Here is a 5,188-nt window from a genome sequence, read left to right as displayed (position 1 = left end):
AGTGGTTTGTGAGAAGCTGTGGATGGTCACGGGCTTCAGAGCGAGGCAGGACACACTTTACAGCCCTGACCCCGAGCAGCTGCAGCATTGTGACTCTCACACTTTGATAGTGTGCCCGACACACTGAGCCATTTGGAGCCTTGACATGAGCACCGCATTGCCTGGCTCAGTCCCCAGATTTCTTCTTGCCTTTTTGTCCCTCCAGGCTTTGGTTTTCTCATCTGTGAAGTGGGAACAATAATAATAGCAGCCTCCTTTGTGCTGTTGGAAGAATCAAATTCATATATATATATACATACATATATATATATGTATATATATATATATATATATATACATATATCGTTTTGTAATATCTGAAACATACTCACTTTATTTATAGCATCTGGAAAACATTAGCATTACTTTGGGCAATAATTCCAGTTACTGTCACAGAGGTTCAGAGCATACTTGCAAATGAATGAACACCCAACACAGTACCCCATGCACAGTTTGAACACAGTGACAAGAAATACATCTCACAGACCCCAGAATACAACAGGGTGCCCAATAATTGTTTATTGACTGAACAACTGACTGTCAAAAGCCATGGGGTGAGGCCCATACAAAAACCCAGCATGAGTTTGCATCGTGCTCTGAACATTGATCTGACTCCACAGGGTGACGGCTCCCCAGCTGGGAAGAATCCAATTTCAATGTTGTAAATGACATGCGTGCTCCGGCCCACTTCCCTTCTGCTGTGCAGCTGCAGCCCTGGGAGCACAGTTACCTCTGCAACACGGTTGGCCTGCATCTCCAAGGTAGAGCCACCCCATGTCTACTTTATCGGACGGCTCTCAAAGTTAAAATGATATCCCCTGAACAGGAGGGCTAGGAGATTAATTAAAATATGCTGATCTCAGGCAGACTGGCAGAATTCGGGGCTGTGTCTGCTCTGGTGGAACAGTGCCAAACATCTGGAGTTTGAGGGACAAGGGGCGCCTGGGCAGGTCCTCTGCCTCCCACCTCCCCTGCCCCAGGGAGAAGAGCATGGCCAACCTGCTCCTTGGAGGAACTGGACCAAGAATCCTTGTTTCCGTGGCACCAGGAGGGGGTGCTTTCTCACTGGAGATGGCTGCAGCGGAAGGAGCTCAGAGGCCTTTGAAAGCTGAGTTTCTGGGGGTGAGCAGGACAGGAAGTTATACGGGAGGTACACCCACCCCAAATCATCTGTCGCCCTACTCCACCAGCCCTGGGTGGGTCTTCCATTACCCAGACCTTTTGAAACAGGGTCTCTGGGAGTAGAAAACACACTCCTGATCTCATTTCATTCCCGATGACTCTGAGGATCAGTTGGGGTTGAAAACCACTGTTGTGGAGATTTGTGCCCCAAAGGTTACTGCAGTGTACACTCTACACCACAAAGTAGCTCTCAACAGTCCCTCAGCCCAGCTTAAAAACCAACCTGAAGCTGACCATTTAGACGTGGTCAGGCAGCTATGTGGTCCTTCACCTGAGCCACAGCCCTCCTTGGCCCATGGTGCCAAGCACGATCCAGTGGCGAGGCTGGGGAAACGTGGTGCCCATGAGGATTGGAATTGGGTGATTTCTAGTTAGCTTCTAGAGACGGACTGGCTTCCCCCAAACATCAGGAAGCACTAGGTCTCTCCTTTTTTGCTGACCACACAAAAGTGGAATTCCAAAACACAAAGCAGCAAATAAAATTCTAAAAGAACTCTCAGCTGCAGCTGGCGAAGCTTGAGACTTGTCTCCATATTACACACTTTGTCCTGTGTGGTGCCCTCATTCAGGACTGGCTCTTCGTAAATTCTCCTTCAAACATATAGGCCAGGCCTAGAGCTGCACACCTACAACCCCAGCTACTTGGGAGACCGACATAGGAGGGTTGTAAGTTCAAACTGGCCTGGGCAACTTATTAAGACCTCATCTCAAGAACATGAATGAAAGGGCTGAGGTTGTAGCTCAGTGCTAAGAGTGTTTGCCTGGCATGTGCCTTCAATCCATAGAACCGAACCGAAACAAAACAAAAAAGACATGCTGAGTAGGTGAACCAATAAAAGTGCTACAAGTCAACTTGTCTGTCTCCTGTTCCATTTCATCAAATCCCTGCTGAGGAAAAGGGCTACCCTGGGGAGTGGATACTCACAGGGAGCGCCCACTCCATCTCAGGAAATTTTTGGTCCTGTGAGGGGAAAACTGAGGCATAGAAAGAATACAAACCCCTTCCCACCTGCCAGCCTTTTGGCCTCAGGTGCTGCCCTCTGCCTCCCTCCTCAGCTTCACATCTTCAGATGGAGGGAAAAGCATGCAACCCGGAGGGCTGCTCATGCTGCTACTGAGCTCTCTGCAGTGGCAGCGCAGTGCAGACCCCTCAACTGGCAACAGTCAGCAGAGTCGGGCTCTGGCTTTTCCACTGAGGACAAGGAGGATCCTGGCCAGGGGCTCGAGCATTCATGGGGTGTGGATGCCACAAGGAGCTTCCCGAGAGTGCTGCACTTCAATGTGTTTCCAAAATTCAGGTGATAACATGAAGAGGCTGTCAGGGCACGGGAACTCCTCCCTCGTGAGCGGAGGGCATCAGGCCCCTTATGAAAGGGGCTTCATGCAGCATCCAGAGCTCCTGCCTTCGGCCTTCTGCCCTGTGAGTGCACACAGCACTGCCGCCCTCTGCCAGAGGCAGCGTCGTGGCACCATCTTGGAGCCAGCGGCTGGTCCTCCACCAGACACCAAATACTCGGGTGTCTTGGTCTTGGGCTTCCCGGTCTCCAGAACTAAGGGGGAGAAACCTCTGCTCTTTATAAATGACCCAGACTCAGGCAGTCTGTCGTACCAGATGAAGCAGACGAAGACGGGGGCTTCCGTGTCCAGGGAGGACCTTGAGAATGGATGGGCAAGGTTAAAGGAAAGCAGAGCTGGAGAGACAAAGTGGGCTCAAGTCCCACCTCTGCCATCCCCAGATGTACGAAGTGAAGAATAACGTCGCCTGTCTTGCTCCTGGTTTCCCTACCTGCAGAAGCCCAGCCTCGTGCCAGGTGATGACTTACACAATGCAATTCACAGTGTCAGTGGCTTACCTGGCAAAGCCTTCAGCCTGGTGGCCAGCCTATTAGGACTGCATAGAACCAGAGAACTGAGGCTAGGTATTTTTAAAATAATTAATTTTATTGGCACATTTTAGATATACACAATGATAACACTCATCATATGGAATTTGTACCTGTATGTGATTTATCTTGATTCTTTCCCTCCTCCCCTCCCTTAAACCCCTCTTCCCTTCTTTGTTTACAAAAGCTTTGTTTCCATTTTTCCTTCTTTTTTTCCTTTTCCTTTCCTTTCTTTCCCTCTCCCTCCCTCCTCATTCCCCATTTGAATATTTTCTCCCTATTCCACAATATCTATTAGACACTTTGTTCCTTATTTACACTTTTGGTTTCTCACACTAGAGAAACCATGCAATGTTTGAACATGTGTGTCTGATGTATTTCACTTAAGAATACAGTCTCGAGGTGCGTCCATTTACCTAGAAATGTCTCAAGTTTATCCTTCTTTGTGGCGGAGTCGTGTCTACATCTTCTTTATCCATTCATCGGTCGATGGACATTTGGGCTGCTTCCAGGGCTTAGCTATTACACACACTGCGCTGCTAGGAACACGGGTGCACACATATCACTGTGGTAGGATGTTTGATTTCTTTCAGGAAGACACCAAGAAGGGGAATGGCTGGATCAAATGGAACTTCTAGTTTTAGTAAGGTTAGAGATTTTAAATAGGTATGAGTTGTCATTGAAAAATACAGAAAGTGTTTAAATTTTTTTTAAATTACCAAAAAGGACACATTGCCAATAATCCCACTCAGAATATGCCCTTCCCTTCAAACATGCTTCTACCACCATTCTTGTGGCTTTCTGAGTTTCTTGCTCTTTTGTGAGTGCCTCTAGTTGCCCTGTTGTTGCTGACTCAATTCAAAATGTCACGTGGTTCCGGATCCAGTGGCTGAGAACACAGTTCACTGTTTTACTGAGCTGCCTTTCCATGGGCTGGAACGCAACAGGGGCATTCATCATAGATTTGATCACATTGCACTGATAATCATGAAAAGAGCGTCCAGACCTGTTTCCAAAAGCGGCAAGGAGGATGGGATGAGTGTAGTAAAAGGCAGAGGGTGTTTTGAGCAGGATTAATGGTAATGTGCCTTTTACTGAAACATCCACCGTATTTTTTGGTCACACCTTGCAGACATTACAGGGTGGAAAGAAAATGAGCTCGGGTAATGGGACTGCGTCGGGTGTTGAAATTATTTTGAAATCTATTTTATAATTGCACTGTGAACCTTGTGTCTCATTTTAAGAGCAGGGATTAGGGACGAAGGACCACAATATCTAAGATCCAAAGGAGGGCTCTGAGTAAGGGCAAATGTAGGAAAGGAAAAGCAGGGTTCCAGAGGGGCTGTGACCAATCTGTAATGGGGCTGCTGGTAGAGAATGAAATGTCAGGCACAGTCTGCACGGAATGCACCACGGTATCGCAGGCCGACCTGGCAAACTGGCCTGTGCTGGGCTTCCGCTAAAATCACTGTGTGACCCTGAACAAGCCATTCTTCCTCTCTGAGGCTCAGGTTCCTTGCTGACCAAATGAGGAAGCTGGCTGTCGGCGTGGCTCAGCTGCAGGCCGTGCTACTCTCTCTCTCTCTCTCCTGTAGGAAGTGTTCTTGGGGTCCCCGGCTGTGCAGAGAGTAGAGCCCTAGCTGCGGACCCACGGGAGAGGCTTCCCTTCCACCATTGCTCTCAGCTCTCACTGAAGAAATCAAAATCAAGAGAAGAGAGGGATTTATCACATAACGAATGTGTTTTGTGTCAGCTGCAATTCACAGAAATAGGTAATACATCAAAATCCAAGGCAGCTGCGATATCCTAGGGCAGTGGTTACCCAACAAGGTGCACCAGCTCTGCGCGAGGGGCTCCGCTGGGGCTTCTCCAGCACCATGGACCCTGCAGGGTGGATGGAGCCTGGGGAGCAGCTCACACCTCCCACAGGAGGCCAGAGGGCCAGAGGGCAGCCCTGGCATCGTATCACCTCGGAGTGCTGCGCCCTCCAGCCCGCTGCCTCGCCTCTGTGCGGTGCCTCAGTTTCCTCAGCTGGAAAATGGGAGTGACAGCTAGAGATGCTGTGAGGATGAAGTGGAACCATG

The 5,188-nt window shown here is 49.0% G+C and overlaps 1 long non-coding RNA gene across 1 annotated transcript; it reads right to left on the bottom strand.

Annotated features, from left to right (window-relative positions):
- Window positions 1-553: 553 nt before the first annotated feature.
- Window positions 554-2,391, bottom strand: LOC104861875. The gene is made up of 3 exons (XR_780141.1): window positions 2,231-2,391; window positions 1,039-1,155; window positions 554-753 (listed from the first exon to the last, which is right to left on the bottom strand). It is a non-coding gene; the product is annotated as an uncharacterized LOC104861875 (long non-coding RNA).
- Between the last annotated feature and the right edge of the window lie 2,797 nt (window positions 2,392-5,188).

The sequence above is a fragment of the Fukomys damarensis genome, unplaced genomic scaffold (assembly GCF_012274545.1).
Source record: "Fukomys damarensis isolate Sample0158 unplaced genomic scaffold, DMR_v1.0_HiC HiC_scaffold_34, whole genome shotgun sequence".
NCBI classification, from domain to species: domain Eukaryota; kingdom Metazoa; phylum Chordata; class Mammalia; order Rodentia; family Bathyergidae; genus Fukomys; species Fukomys damarensis.
The sequence above is the reverse complement of the archived record's forward strand: the minus strand, read 5'-3'. Positions and strand labels throughout refer to the sequence as shown.